The sequence below is a fragment of the Euprymna scolopes genome, chromosome 33, assembly GCF_053919585.1.
Source record: "Euprymna scolopes isolate OS-2025 chromosome 33, ASM5391958v1, whole genome shotgun sequence".
Classification (NCBI taxonomy): domain Eukaryota; kingdom Metazoa; phylum Mollusca; class Cephalopoda; order Sepiida; family Sepiolidae; genus Euprymna; species Euprymna scolopes.
Window position 1 is genome coordinate 27967294 of NC_136514.1, and position 16877 is coordinate 27984170.

General features: G+C 33.4%; 1 protein-coding gene across 2 annotated transcripts in view; it reads right to left on the minus strand.

Annotated features, from left to right (window-relative positions):
- The window catches only part of LOC145258178 (uncharacterized), a 47719-nt gene extending 31304 nt beyond the window's left edge, over positions 1 to 16415 (minus strand). Inside the window, exon 1 of one of the 2 annotated variants that reach the window (XM_080116004.1) lies at positions 16325 to 16415. The gene's annotated coding sequence lies outside the window, so the exon portion shown is untranslated. The remainder of the gene's footprint in view (positions 1 to 16324) is intronic. The other variant, XM_080116005.1, reaches the window with a different exon arrangement.
- Between the last annotated feature and the right edge of the window lie 462 nt (positions 16416 to 16877).

A 16877-nucleotide genomic window follows, 5' to 3' on the forward strand; every position in this document is an offset into this window, starting at 1 on the left:
CTAATCTGGATGAGGTGCAGTTGGCTATTGCACAAGTCAGCGGTGACAAGGCACCTGATTTAGATAATCTTCCAGTGGAACAAGATTGGAAGTGTGAATATTGTTGAGGCTATCCCTGGTTTTGTTGAGGAGATTCAGACAGGCACTCCTGTTCCACAGGATTGGATTGACAGTGTCTTGGTGACCCTGTTTAAAGGAAAGAGACAGAACAATGTTTGTGACCACTACCGTGGGGTCATGCTGTTGGAAGCTGCTGGGAAAATTCTTGCACAACCTCTATTAAACAGGCTACTGGAAAATATGTGTCCTAATGTTATTCCAGGTTAACAAACTAGCTTTAGTTCTGGTAGAGAGCCTAAGGATATGATTTTTTCAGATTGGCAAGTTCAGGAGAAATGCATTAAGCATCAGATGCTGCTGTAGCAAGTGATTGTGGATCTGACCAAAGCATTCGACACTGTCAGCAGGGATGCTCTCTGGTTGATCTTAGAGAAAGTAGGGTGTCCTCCAACCTTTGTTAGAATATTCAAGGAACTGCACAGGGACATGAAAGCTCCTTTAACGGGAAATTGTCTGATGAAATCCCAGTTGACAATGGTGGCAAACAAGGTGATATTCCTGCCCCTACTCTGTTCTCTATACTTTTTGCTCATGCGTTTCAAGATTGTGATAAGGGTGTCATGTTAAGGTTTCGAATCACAGGTCGCATTTTTAATCTTATAAGGTTTAATGCCAGAACCAAGCTGCATCATGTCTTAGTAAAGGAGCTATTGTATGACGATACTATTTTTTTGTCGCACACCAAGGCCGACAGGCAACATATAATAGATCGCTTTGCTGACTTCTGCGCTGTTTTTGGTCTTAAGATCAGTCTATCCAAAACAAAGATGATGTTCACTCCTGCACCAGGCCAGTCATATGCAAAGTTGAACATCATGGTCTGTGGTGCTAGGCTAAAGGTAGTCGATTTGTTTGTCTACCTTGCTAGTTCTGTCAAGGGATGGCTCTCTTGATACTGAAATCCAGACGAATTCAGAAAGCGTCTGTAGCTTTTGGAAAGTTAGGAATAGAGTGTTGTCTGATCGTGGCATCACAGACACGACAAGGATTTGCGTTTACAACATGTGTGTGCTAAACATGCTGTTGTAATCATCGGAGACATGAACATTACAACAAAGGCACATTAAATGGCTTGAATGATTTCAAAAATGTTTCAGGCGTATCTAAAACATCAAGTGACAAGCACAAGTACCCGACACTGAGGCCCTTGTGAGAGCACGTTGCTCTAGTATTGAGAACTTTGTAATCAGATCTCACATGTATTGGGTGGGCCACGTGGTTCAAATGAAAGATTGTAGGCTGCCAAAACATATTTTTTATGGGGAGTTGGAAAATGGCAAGTGCTCTCAACATAATCCTAGGAAGAGGTTCAGGGACTGTACAAAGAACAATTTGAAAGTTCTGCAAACCAACAGCCAAATGTGGGAAGAGCTTACTCTGCCAAGGCCGAAGTGGTGAAAGCTTGTACATGAAAGTTGTGATGCTCTTGAGAAAAGAAAGCAGGTTCACAGCAATCTGAAGCAAGAGCTTCACAAAGGTTTAATTGATGGTCTTAACCATGACACACAGAGCTGGAAATGCAACACTTGTGAAGGAGTGCTTCTGTTAAAGCTGGCTACGTCAATACCTTGTTACACAAAACTCCTATTCAGGTTAACTTTGTGCCTATTAGTCCAGACCAAGCGATCTGTTTAATAGACAGCAGGGGTTGCAAGTCTACTGATGGTTTGGTTGGTTGTTTTTGTTTTACGGCCTAACCCTTTTCGGGTTATTTAATGCCGAATCCAAAGATTTTGAAGAAAATTTTTTTAATAGAATATATTTGTTATTTTCAAGTCGGTTTCTATTTAACCCATAGTTGGGACCCTAACAGGTGCTACCACTCTGGGTCAGAGTGGACCTGGGAGCAATGGCAAATAAAGGGTGTCTTCACACTCCCCAAAGCCCGCAAGCTGAGGCCTCACCACTGGACATAGTTTAAAGTCATATCCAACTGCTGGTTTGAGAAAACATGATTGCTTATAGGAATACCCTTCAGCCTACAAAGGAAGTTAACTCAGTAGAAATTGCTCAATTTGTATGTCATGTCTGCTTTAAGATGTGCAAATCTGCGGCGGGACTGCCGAGTCATCTGAGATGGCATGGATAACAGGATGAGGAGAATTCAATACGAAGGCGATCATTTGGAAAGATGTGGCAGTCATTATATATATAGTTACTTACATGAGGTGTGTAATTTTGGATAAGATTAAAAAATTAACAAATTAGAAAAAAAAAATTATCTCCTTTATGATATGAAATGAACTTCATGGTGAATTGCCTTAAACTGAAATCTGAAAAAAAAAAAAAAAAAAAAAAGACTTTTTGATATTCTTAACTTTGGGGGGGATTTCCGCTTATTTTTACTTTTCTGTTTGCATTTGTTAATGTTATTGCTTTCCTCAATAGAATCGTATTTTTCCGTTTTCTTAAAAGTTCATTTTTCTTTCTGCCATGCAAAATTATTTTTCAATGATAAGCCCATTTTTATTTGTTTTTTTACTCTATTTTATTATAACTGTAGATTTAAATTCTTTTATTTACTTTTAATTAAAACGCATCCGTTATGATTAGTGGTGGGACGATTAATCGGAATCGGAATCGGAATCGTTAATCGTAAGAATCGTGTATTTTGGGAGGTATCGGAATCGCATCGTTAAAAAATACCTTAATTTTCGGATTCCTTCATTACGATTCTTTTAGTCTGATGTTGAAAAAAAGAAAAAGAATTCCTGATATTTCTAACCGCAAGAGAGAAATGTAGCATGTTATAAAAAGAAAACAAAGAAATTCATTATTAACAGGGCAATGCTTAGTGCCCCTCCCTTACAAGGTTCATTCATTCAGATCTATTGTAATCAAAACTACAAAAGAGTTAACTTGAAAAGAAGTATGCAGGGCTCTACATTGCGAGTAAAAAAAAAAACCGCTTATCTTTTTGGCGATTGTTTTTTTTCTGACAAATCTTCTAATACTGAATGAAAATGCTTTTTCAACTTATATTTTCTTAAAATAAAACGAGCAAAGTCAACTTTTTTTTTCTTTTTTTAAAAGAAGGCTTTTGAAAGAAATATCTCTAAAATGAAATTGATCACGTATTATTTCGCAAAGTTTTGACAGTTGTCGGCTTCTTTTGATGTTTCCAAAAAATCGACCCCATACCTATCTCTTCCAAACCTAAAGTTATTAAATAACCCCTTCGTTAATTCAAGGGTAATTAATTCAAGTCAGTCAAGTTTTTTTTTTTAATTTCATTGAAATAAAATCCATTTTTTAAATTTTTTTCTCCAGAAAGATAAAACCCTGAATTTGATTATATTAAAAGCAGAATAATATAATCTTTTTTCTAGAATTTTAAATTGAAAATTAAAAGTGTTTTGCGCAGTTTTTTGCCGAACGAAAAAGAAATTAATATATATATTTTTAAAAGGTTTTGTAATCAATTAATTTTTATGTCTAAATAATATTTACGATTAATTAAATAATTTCATTTTAAAAAGTATTTACGAATAGAATTTTACTTAAGACTTATAGTTTAGCAATATTGAACCGCATCAACCATGTGGGAATTGAACACAGTCAACCAAAAAAAAAAAAATTCAAAAGAAAATGCATATTTGCATTTCATTATGTAAACTTTTATACATTGGTTTCAAAAATTAAATTCTATAAGTTTTTTTTGTTAACTATCGGTTGGTACAATTTACCGCCCCATCCCTTTATATTTTTTTCTTTTTGTCTTTTTTAGCGCATTTTTTTTTTTTTTTTTTTTTTTTTTTTTACAGTGATCACCACTTATCAAGGCCCGGAAGCCACTCAGGGATAAGGGTTATTGCAAGTACATTACGTTAGTGTGGAGATTTGATGAAATGTTTAATTAGGGGGGGCGGTTCATTAGGAATTTGTTAACATTGGACTTGAAGACATCCAAGTTGTAGTCCAGAGGGAAGCAGGCAGACGGAACAGAGTTCCACAGGTGTGGAGTTCTAAGAAAGAAGCTTTGTTCATGGAATCCGCGTTTTGATTTAGGCACAGATATAGAGTGGGGGAAATTTTTCACAGTGGATTCAGCTAGACGGGTGTTTTTCGTGAAAGATTGGCGAGGGGGGGACCAGGGATTGGAGTTCAGACGAGCACCTGCCATGAAAATAATGATCAAACAAGGATAGGCTCGCAACGTCTCTTCTGTGGGAGAGAGGTTGCAGGGTAGAGAAAAGAGCATCCCCCACTAAACCACGAAGACTATTTTGTACTCTGTCAAGGCATGATAGGCTGTTTTTGGCAGCTCCTGCCCAGATATGGCAACAGTATTCCATCCTTGGACATACTTGGCTTTTATATAGATAGAGAATTGCATCAGTAGTGAGATATCTTCTGGAGCGGTAGAAGGATCCCACCATCTTTCCAGCGACCTTGGCAACAGACTTGATGTACGTGTTCCATTTCAGATCAGGAGTAAAGGTCAAACCCAGAAGCTTGTCAAAACACGGGGCCTCACCCAGACGAGAGCTATCCATCACAATTGATGCCAGATGGGGATCAGAGCGTTGATGATGTAAGGATAGGAGTTTGGTTTTGGATGCATTAAAGGTAACCAGCCACATCTTCCCCCACTGAACCACGCGCTCGAGATCAGAGGAGAGAGAATCCGAGAGAACTTTGTCATTTACAGCCTTTGATGTGTTGCCGTAGATGGTCGTGTCATCAGCATAGATGTCAACGAATGATTTAAGTATGTGTTTAGAGAGGTCATTGATGTAGATCAGGAAGAGAGTTGGGCCCAGGATTGACCCCTGAGGAACTCCAGCATTTATATTGCAGGCCTCCGATTTTTGTCCATCTACCACTACTCTTATGAGCCTATCGGAGAGAAATGATTTAATGATAGAGAACACATTTCCAGTTATACCGTAGCTGGAAATCTTGTGAAGTAGACCCTTATGCCATACCTTGTCGAAGGCCTTTGATATGTCAAGAGCAATTGCCCTAGAAAGGAAGCCTTTGTCAAGAGATTCACTAATCCTGTGGGATATAACCGTCAGCACATCTGCGGTAAATCTTACAGAGCGGAAACCATATTGTGTGTCACTAAGAAGGTTATTCCTGCTGAGGTGGTTGACTATTTCTCTATTTAATATGGATTCCAGCAACTTACTCATAACACACAGGAGACTTATTGGTCTGTACTGAGAGGGAGAGGACTTATCACCTGAATTCTTAAACACAGGGCAAACTGATAAGGTCTTCCAGGGGGTCGGAAAGCACTTCTCCTTAAGGCAGCGCTTAAATAGTTTCGTAAGTATGGGAGCAAGTTCTGGTTGAAGCTTTTTTAACACTATAATTGGGATGCCATCAGGGCCAGTTGCCTTACTAGAATCTAGGTTCTTGATTAGCTTGGCGACCTCATGCACGGATATTTGTATGTTACCTAGCTTGTTCTGTGTTGTAGGAGGAAATATGGGGAGTTGATGGCCTTCATCGCATAGGGTAGAATTAGCTGCAAAGTTCTTTGCAAATAGTTTGGCCCTGTCTGACGCTGACGAGATGACCTCTGCTCCATTGATAATGGTTGGGATAGAACGCACAATGCCAAAGTCCAAAAAAAGTCTTCCATGGAAACTTTTTGAAGTTGATGAAGATGATGAGTTGAAAGCCATTTGCAAAGTCTGTCAAATTAAAATATCGCGAGGAATAAAACCATCTAACATGACCACAACCAACATGTTAAAACATTTAACTATGATGCATCCAAATAAATTGGAGGAGCAAAATAAAAAAGAAAAGGAACAAAAAATTACCAACTAGTCACTCAGTGCAGTTTTATTAATGAGGGTCGAAATCGCAGTGTCTCTTTTTTTTTTTTTTTTTTGCCTACGTCACCATCTAGGTGTCACCAATTTTTTTAACCCTCCTTAACTTCAAAGAGTAAATACAATATATACAACTAAAAAAATAATTTTAAAAAATGCTGATTCTATTCATGAAAAATTCTTTTAACTAGAAATTAAAACTTAGGTAAAGATAGCTGACTGACAGCAACAGGAGCACTGGTTAACTACTGAACCACGTGGAAAGGTGTGGGGGGAGGAAAAATAGGAAATTAAATGATGATAATAAATTATGATAACCGTCTTTGAAAGGCACTAAACTCCTAAAATTTACTTCTTTAAAATTTTAGGCGGCACTCCCCGGCGATTTTAAAGCACTCTCTCTCTCTCTCAAAAAAAAAAAAAAAAAAAAAAGATTTAATTCTTAAGTTTGGAAAAGATGTATTTATTATAACCGAATTCTTGTATGAAGACTGGATCTACTTTATTGGACGTTAATTTGTGAGATAAGTAATTTTTCAATGTTTAATATGTTTTTAAAGTTTTCAATTATCAATTAAATTTTTTTAATTGCGTTTATTTTTCAATTTATTTAAAAAAACAAGGTTTTAAATGTATTTTTCAAGGTAACAAGCTTCGAAAGAAGTCTAATAAAAAAAATCACTTAATTTTTAATTTCGACAACCCTGAGAATTTAATTATTAAAAAAATATTGAAATGTGACATTTTTTGATTTAACATTTCTATTAGTTCAATTAATTTTCTTTCAATAATTCATTTCACTCAACAAACTTCACCATTTTTTTTTTTTTTATCGTTTTCTGTAATTTTGGTAATTATGTTTGCTCAAGTTTATTTAGTATTTCATTTGTTTTTTATAGTGGTATCATTTTTATATGTGTTCCTTTGATATACCCTATTTCAAAATTAGTTTGGCTAAACTTATTCTTCACGTTAGAAACAACGTGTAAAAGCAATGAAAAAGTAATAAAAAATAATAGGTGTTAACTACTACTTGTGAATTATGGAGGTCTGAAGAACTGCCGTCACAAATACAACTATCAATAGCCAAACAAAAAATCGTTTTTGAAATTCCTTTAATTGTAACTTTTCGCTATACCTACCTTTTTGGTATAAAACACAAAAACTTTCGATTAATGGTATTTCTCATATATGGTCGTTAACTTTGGAAAGGTTATTTTGTATCTACGGCGCCATGTCACATAGTATATTGTTTTTTTTTTTCATTACGCACGTTCATTTATAAATTATTAAATTAAATATTTATCTTTTTTATATTTAATTAGTATATATTTTCTTTCTCTTCCGCTTTATTTTTTTTATTTAATTCATTAAATCTGTTAATTATGAGGACCAAAATAATGAATCGTGTGTATTTATTCTCTAATTTTCTTGTTTTTGTTCTGTTATATAAATTCTATTTTATTTGGTTTTTTTCTGAAGGATAAATTCTATTTTCTTTGAGTTTTTTTTCTGTATTCCAATTAAGTAAAATAAATTTTCTCTAAAATAAATTTTGCTAAGTTTTCCGTTTAGTTTATTATATAATAATTTTATTTAAACCAAAACACGACGGTGTACTGGTGTAGACATAAAATATCTCTTCCAAAGTTAGAGAACATATTTGGGAACTACCGACCATAAGTATAAAACTACCTGGTATATTTCAAAACAATAATTCCCTAGGAATCGGAATTGGAATCGTACTTGGTATCGGAATCGTTAATCAATATTTTCCTGGAATCGGAATCGTATAAAAATTAGGAATCGTCCCAACACTAGTTATGATCATCTTTACCAAAACATTGGCGAAAAAAAAAAAAAGTAATAAAAATAGGTAAGAAATTCAAAATCTTTGGTTCATTTTTGCAGCTAAAAAGAAGAACAACATCTTCCACTACTACTACTACTAATAATAAATCTGTTATAATATAAAATTATGCATTAAAGATGCATATTATGTATGACAACACTTTTGTTTGTGGCTGCTGACACTCATGTTTGCAAAGATACTACCATTAGATAATAGTTAAAATGAAAACTAACTTGTATAGGATCCAATACTCCTCACTCCAAAGGAGAAATCCAACATGAATGTTGTCTTTGAATATTTCACTAACCAAGCTGTACAATGAGTTAAATTGACACAAACAACTCATCTCTCAAGTTGTGATAAATCATTAAAAGTTGCATCGAATAAGCAAATACAGTAAACTTTTTATATGTTTAACATTGGAATTTTTTTTCAAAAAAGCACATATTACATATGCTTTTTTATATTTTTATTTTATTTTTACCGATTCTGCTTTCTTTCACTGTACAGCTTGTCCCTATTTACAATGTCTCCCCACGGGACAGTTAGACACCAGGGTCGTTTTTTAATGTGGAGAAAAGGAACAAAAATAAAAATTGTCTCAGTCGTGAAGGATTTCTCCTCCACTGACAGAGAACAAGAAATTGAAGTGTAGCATCTGAAGAATAGATACTACACTTTGATCTTGACCCGAAGGCCAAGAATTAACAATCAGTTAAAGTTAAAACTGATAGTCTCTTCTTGAAATACAGATTTGAATCTTGTACAAGTCATTTTTAACTTTGCTTATACCCAACAACATGAACTCATTTTATATTATCCAGAGAAACTGGTTTTAAAAAAATAAAATAAAAGAGCATGATACATAATAAATTGTTGTAAATAAATTCCATTGTTATATATAATTGTTCTGACCCCCACGATGCCCAATTCAAATGAATGGCTCTCGTTTTGGGGAGCTCCATATCTAGACAAGTTTCTGGAACTGACCTTCACTCCTGATCTGAAATGGAACACATACATCAAATATGTCTATAAGATTGAAAAATGGTTGGATAACTCTACTGCTCCAGTAGGTATCTCATTGCCGATGCAATTCTTTATCTGTATAAAAGGCAGGTACGCCATAAAATGAAGTACTGTTACCACATTTGGGCTGGAACTGCTCGATACGTCCTATACAGCTTTGATAGAGTTCAAAATCAGCTTCGAAACCTAGTAGGTTATGCTCTTTTCTCTTCCCTACAACTTCTTTCCACAAAAGATGTTCCAAGCCTATCTCTGCTATATCATTTTCATGGCAAATGCTTTACTGAACGACAATCTATGGTTCCCCTAGTTAAACTTTCACAAAAAAAAAAAAAAAAAAAAAACTCGACTAGCTACAACCACTATAAACAATTTCTTCCACTGTGCCTAAATCTAAATGCAGATCCCATGAACAAAGTTTCTTTCCCAGAACTGCCTGCCTGTAGAACATTATTCCACTGGTCTGCTTCCAGGTCAAATACAACATGGAACCCTTCAAATCCAATGTAAACAAGTTCTTGAGCCGTCCCCATAAATAATCAAATTCTACCCAATTTACACCATTAACGATTACTACACTACCATCTTACATTCATTAACTTTTATCCTTGAGTGAAAAAAAAAAAAAAAAAAAAAAAAAAAAAAAAAAAAAAAAAAAACAAACAATAAATATGGCTCATCTTTCATGGAACATCACCAAAAATGTATTAATAGAAGTTTCAAAATTTTTATTCAGATGCTGAACGTTTTTATACATCTAAATACAAAAATATTACATGTGAATTGAAGTATATGTATAAATATGTGAAGAATTTTATTAATATACTTCTGATAAGCCATCTTCTTTATATATAAAAGCGAAAATGTGTGTGTGTGCAAAGGCTTTTTTCGCCAGGCTTCTCGGTCGGCTCACTCCTTAAGACTTTTTATATCTTGTCTAAATCATAATATCTACGATTTAATAACAGAGGTCGCGGCTATCTTTAATTTGCCCAACTTTTACGCGCTATTTTTTGTTACGCTTTTCAGTATAAAAAAAGCGAATGATGGGGGGGGGGGGGACAGAAACTGGCTTGCAGCGCAAAACTAGGTCAAACATCACGTGACTTAACTTTCTCGCACCTGTCAATTTCACTTTATAAATGTTAACTTAAGGCGCTTATCACTTCCTCTCCCCTTGTGGCCGATGGTTAGGTTTCAGGGGTTTTTTCCATTTTGTTTCCACCTTCGCGTCAAGGCTCCAGGGTTCAAGCCTACCTTCCAACTAAAACTTTTTTTCTCTTTTACACCTCCAAACACCTGGCCGTTTTTTTTTTTTTTTTTAAACAGGGGTCTACCCCCCTCTCCCCTCAACAAACCTCCAAACACCCAGGCAACACCGGTTACCCCCGCTAATCTATATATAAAAGGCAAAATGTGTGCGTGTGTGTTTGTATGTCCCACAAAACTTTCGACAAACGCAATGGATCCTGACTGGTATCGTTTTTGAAGCTTGATGTCTTAGACAAATATCCAAAAATTGGCCAAAAACATTCATTCCTTCACCCTCAACTGGACAGTTTTATACAAGGAGGAACTACTTTTTCGCCGACATTTTTGCAAAGCTATCATACGCGCTTGCAATACTAAGTTAATTAGAATGGCAGCGAAGTTGTATGTCATGATGACCGCAGGGGTTAAGCAGTTTGCTGTTTTTCATATTTTTCTCCTTCGCGTTACAGGTTCGAGCCTATCTGCCTACTCTTACTTTCTTCTTATTTCGAGGCTTACGTAATGGGATTTTTTTCCTTTTAAAACAAAAATTGAATTATTTTACCTTTCACTTAAACTTTTTTTTTCATACCTCTCTCCATCCAGGCTGCGTCTATTTTTTTTTTTTTTCTGGTTGTATTGACCCCTTACTACACCACCTGTCCACACCCGGGCAACGCCGGGTACCTCCGCTAGTCTATTATATAAAAGGCAAAATGTGTATGTGTGTGTGTCTCGTAAAAACTTTCGACAGAGGCAACGGATCCTGACGAGACCGGTATCGTTTTCAACTTCCATCCCTCCGACAACAAATATAAAAAAAATTGGCCAAAAACATTAATTCCTTCACCCTCAACTAGGCAGTTTTTTACAAGGAGGGGGTCGGTTTTTGCGGCACCATTTTTTGCAAGTCATCCTCTCTTTTCGATTGACTAGCCTTAATTTCAACATTCTCAACTTCTGATCGGGCGATGGAGACATCGACTAAGACATCAGGTCTTTTTTTTTTTTTTTTCCTTCACGTTGGGAGTTCGAGCCTGCTTACCACCACTTTCTTTTTAACACCTCTGCCTACTGCTGCTTTGACCCCCCCCACCTCCTTGCTACTACTGATGTTTTTACCCCCACCTGGGGGTCCTTACTATACCATAAAAACACCCAGGCAACGCCGGGCACCCATGCATGTTTGTTATAAATCTAACTGAAAAAATATTTAGCCTTTTTGTGTGTACAAAATTTGGATTCTGATTGAGAAGTTGATTTTATATAATATGCGTATTATATTTACATATATTAGGCAGCATTCTTTAAGAAAGTTTCCTTAAATAATATAGACAATTCCTATGTACACATTTTGGTTCTGATTCTTTCCAGTTTTCTTATTTCTGGCAAGAACTGGTTGATGTAAATGCTACGATTACTTTCAAATTTATCTATTTGAAGAGATGATTACCAGTAAAAACGAGATTGTTCATAGAAGTGATTTCATTTCAGTAAACCACGTTATTAAGCATATCAGCAAGTCCTATGTTACCTTTAAAAAAAAACAAAAAAAACATTAATAACATTTCAATAACAATGAACGCTTCTAAAAGTAACATAGATCTGATTAATATAATTAACATGTGATTTAGTGGTAATCATCCTTGACAATGTATCTCAGTTTTTGGGTCAAGTGACAAGAAAACTAATAAGAAAATTGGAAAGGATCAGAATCAAAATTATGTAAACAGGAATTATCCATAGTGTGTGTGTATATATATATATATATAGTTAGTTTGGAAAATCACTGACATAACTTCAAGAGTATTTCCTATGTGTAAGTTACTTTTGTAATAAAACTCCATTACTAGTCTAATTTTCTTTTACAGTCTATTCCTTCTTGTCTAGTCTTTGTTTTGAGCTCATCATATCTAATTGATCCGTTGTATTCTGTTCCCTGAAAATAAGACCAAAATTGACAAGATACTGACCATACTGGTATGTTGGCTTTTAAAGGAGTTAGATAATGTTTAGTTCAACAGCTATTTTTCTTTTCTTTTTTTTAATGTGTTTTGTGTCGTTTTTCATGGTTGATGTACATGGCAACAATAATAGGCTTAGGCTTATTATAGCAATACACATGAAAAAATTGAAATAGCTTGAAATATTTCAATATTGGTATGCATAGAAAGAGCTGGATGAGCTAAGAAAGAATCTTTTTCAATTTTTAAAATCTGATTAAAATTAAGGAAGTTATGGCTATTTTTGTGCCTCACACGTTTGGATATTTTTCCCTCTTTAAGACCATATGCGTTTCGTCACATTTTTTACACTACTTTTTCAGTAAAAATGTCATATCTTTGTTAAAACACAAGACTAAGAAATGAAATTTACTATATAAGTGTATTTTTGTACAAGGAATCAGAATATGCAACTGAAAATCTCCCAAAGTTTATGGTTTCCAAATAATCTGCAGTAAATGTGCATAAATATGCAGCAATTCCTTAAAAATGCCATGTATCCATAAACAGAAAAGAAGTTGGAGAACTCAAAGTTGAATTGTAATGTGCTTTATGTACAAAAAACTTAAATCTAAACATAAGACCATTTAAAAATGAATATATTGCAATATTTCTTTGGTATTATTGTGGATTAACTAACACCTTCTGTTTAACCCCACTCAACTCCTTCTGACCACCCCTCCAAAATGTGATTCTACCTTTTTAGGAAATTATGTATAAAATGCCATGAAAAACTTTAATGAAAGATAAACAAATTATTTTAGAATAGAATGTAAAATAATTTCCTAATACAGGTCATTCTAGCATTTTAGGGCAGTTAACTTTTTTTTTTATTTTTAAGATGATTATGTGTAGTTTTAAGAGGGTTTCTATGCAATGAGAATATGGGGAGGGTTGCCATTCGGACTTTGAATTAATTGTAGGGGCTAAGGAAAATTATGTGTGAACATACTGAAAACTTGACAGAGACAAAGCTAGCAAAAACAATATTAGAGGGGGGAGCGGTTAGTTTCACAAAAATTTAATGTAAAATAATTCATCATTTCCTGGCCATTCTAGCATTTTAGGACAGTTAACCAATTTATTTTCATGTGTATTTTTCTTTAAGGAAGGATCTATTTTTTGTTTGTTTGTTTTAGATGCTTGTATGTGGCTTACAAAGGTATTTTATTTGGGGGGGGGGGGGCTTGCCACTCGAACTTAGTGTTATTGTTAGGGTTAAAGAGTGTTTTAGGAATACGAACCGTTACTTCATTTTTGTTTTGTTGTCCTAACTGCAAAATGCCGTTTCCATTTCAAATAAATATTTTACAGAAAGATATATATATATATATATATATATATATATATATATATATATATATACATACATACATATATATGTGTGTGTGTATTCGACAGGTAAATAAGTCAGAAAATGTTATATTTAGTTTTAATTTAATAAGAAACTGCGTTGCGAAATTTCAAAGAAAATTCCATAAATTTGTTGATTTCTATTTTCGAGGTTGAAGGTGTTAATTCCATAGGCCGTTTATACTACGCTGGAGCAGGTTGTAAAAATATCTTTCGCTTAATAAGTAGAAAAAAAAAAAATAACGAAATAAAAAGCTTCCTAATTGTAGTTTGATGTGTTTTCTTTTAAAATTTCAAGAATATTGATATAGATTTTGAGGGTTTGTATTACTATACACATAGATTCAAAAAAGTTGTCAAAAAACAAATATATAACAAATAAATGTTATCAAAAGCAAGTTACTTTTCTACATAACTGGATAATTTTTTAGTGTTTTTATTTAATGTAACATGTTTATTCAGCTGGAAAACAGTGTTTACCGATGTTTTGGAAAATTTAAAATGGCGCCCGACTCTTGAAACGGTAAGTTTGTGGAAAAGAGTTAAAAATAAAAAAGTAGACAAAATACTGCTAGAAACTCGCTCAATATATGTTACCGTGACATGTGACATAGGCTGACATATATTCGGTGAGTTTTTAACAGTATTTTGTATAGTTTTTTTTATTTTTAACTCCTTTTCTCAAACTTACCGTGTCAAAGAGAGTCGGGCCGGGCGCCATTTTTAATTTTCCAATACATCGGTAAACACTGTACGTTTTTCGAGCTGAATAAACATGTTACATTAAATAAAAACACTAGAAAATTATCCAGTTAGGTAGAAAAGTAACTTATCTTGCCTTTGATAACATTTATTTGTTATATATTTGTTTTTTGACAACTTTTTCGAATCTATGTATAAACGAGATTTTGATACTTATTTTGATTTTGAAAAAAAAAACATTTGTGGCTGTTCGCAGTAAAACATTGTTTTAATTCGCTGTTCAAAACTAATTTAAAGAATAAAAGTACATGCAATCTACAAAAGTTTATTTTGTTTTTTTAACCATGTTTTTAAATTTGACGAGAAATGTGAGAAATTGCAACAGATTCAATGAATGTCCGCGTATTCAATCACCGCGAGCGGATATTTTGTCAACACGGTTTTTTAACAAATAAGAAATAATATTTTTATTATGTTTAAAACAACTTTAATATTTTATTTTGGAAGTATATTCCATAAATAAAATAAAAAACCCACTTTAAAAACAGAAATTACGATTTTTTTATATTTTATTCGCAGTTTTGTCTTAGGGGTGTCAAATTTGCAATGGCGATTTTCCCAAAGATTCTGACACTGCTACAGATTCATAATGCCGAATTGGTTGGGATTGTTCTTATTATACATTCTGAAAACCGAATAGTTCTAAACTAATGTTATTCTGATAACAAAATAGCTCTAATTAAACATAAAGAACATTTATATTCATATTTTCATGTTTTTCTTAATTCGTTCTTGAATAAAAATTAAAGAACGCGTGTTGTTTATACACTGTGCTGTGCTATGGCTGATTCTACAGGCTGGAGCTGCTGCTGCTAGTACTTCATTTGACCAAATTCGAGAAATAGAAACAATTTTTTTTTTCGGGTAGGTCCTTTTAAATTATCAATTACCGCGGTCCTACTCAACATAAAATAATACTTTTAATTGATAAAGATAGTAAAAAGATTGATTTACTTACTACTGGGTGTCCGAAGAATTTTTTTTTCAAAATGTTCGATACTAGTCATATTAAAGTCTTATTTTTAACACAACAAAAAAAGAAATGGTCAAAAATATTTCGGACACTTGACAGTATTAAGATTAACACCTCTACTGATTGGTTCCCAAATTTCATGACGAAATTCTTCATACAATCACGGTACGGACCTTTAGAAAACAGGGGGGGTCATTACAAAACCTTACCGAAAACGCCATTTTATGACGTTCACATTTTTATCACTTTATTTGCTTAAAACTCTTAAAATATATAATGTACATTCATATTTATTAATTTATTTGAAAGTATATTCATTTCCGAACAAAGCAGTAGTAATTTGAAGACTTGAAGTGCTTTGGTTTAAAAAATATGGCTATTTTAGTAGAACTACCTTGAAATCTGTGATTATCCAAAGCGTTTTTTCGTCCGTGTGTATTACTACTTATTACCCCCGCCAAGGAGGAGATCATGTTTTTGGTCAAGTCTGTTTGTGTACATGCCAGTGTTCAGATGGCTTAATCATCACACTTGTTCCAAACATTTCTTATGGTCTGACCTAGAAATAATTTGGGACTATCTAGATCAAGGAAAAGGTGAAAGTCACTTTTAGCAATAATTCTAGTTCTATTAAACTCTACTTAGCACTTGCAGATAATGAAGTCTTGCATCTTAAATGATCTTTGTAGTAACCTTGAAAAGTTTAAAATTTGGGCACAATTTAAACTCCTGATTTTTCAAAATTTGATGCATAGATCTAATGCTCCGTGATAACAGTATGTAAAATTTCAGCTGGACCAGATAGTTTTAAAGTTATTAACATTTACACAGAATAATTTCATATAATAATGGGTAAAACCCATCTTTATGTCCTATAAGCAGTGGTATGCAATCACATGACACATTTGTTTTTATCTATCCATAAATAGAAATAACAGTGCACTATCATATACATTGTATATGATAGAGGTTTACAATAAAGAATGTTGATCAGTATTTGTTTCAATCGCGTATAACTCAGAAACCAAACATTTTCCAAACTATGTACATGTATAGAATATAATCTCAAAATCATGCCATTGATTTTTCAAACATTCTGAATATAATATATATATACTAAAAAAATCTAAAATAGGTTTGTACTCTGCATATCCAAAATAGCAGTTAATCATTTGTAAAAAGAACTCCCTACCTTTGTTGATCAAATGGCTTGCACACGCGGGCAATACATTCTGAGGGGGTTATCCCCGTATTAGCCAACAAAAGTGACGAGTCACCTAGAAGGGAAAATGAAAATAACAAAAAAACTGAAAGGAAATTCCATGAATCACAATGATTATAAAAAAGATACCAGTCATTTTCATAAATATTAACAAAAAAGATAAATTTATCATTGCCTTAAATAATTATCTTTACCATTTATATATTCAAAAATACAAATTACATTTTCCTTTAGAATATGAGTTTAAATTCAAATAATTTATAATAAAGTTAAATACAAAATAATATATTCAAGCAAAAAAAAAAAACATTAATTCATGACAAAGAATTCAAATATTGATTTAACTTGGTGAAATTATTAAATTTTTTCCATCAATTTTTGATTAAATATTAATAGAACGAAATTTAGAATGACACAAAACAAAACAGACTAATATAAGTATAAAATTACATATTCTAGTTAATATTTTTTTTTATTCTGTATTGTATGATAAACTAAAACATGCTTCTCTAATTTAACAGAA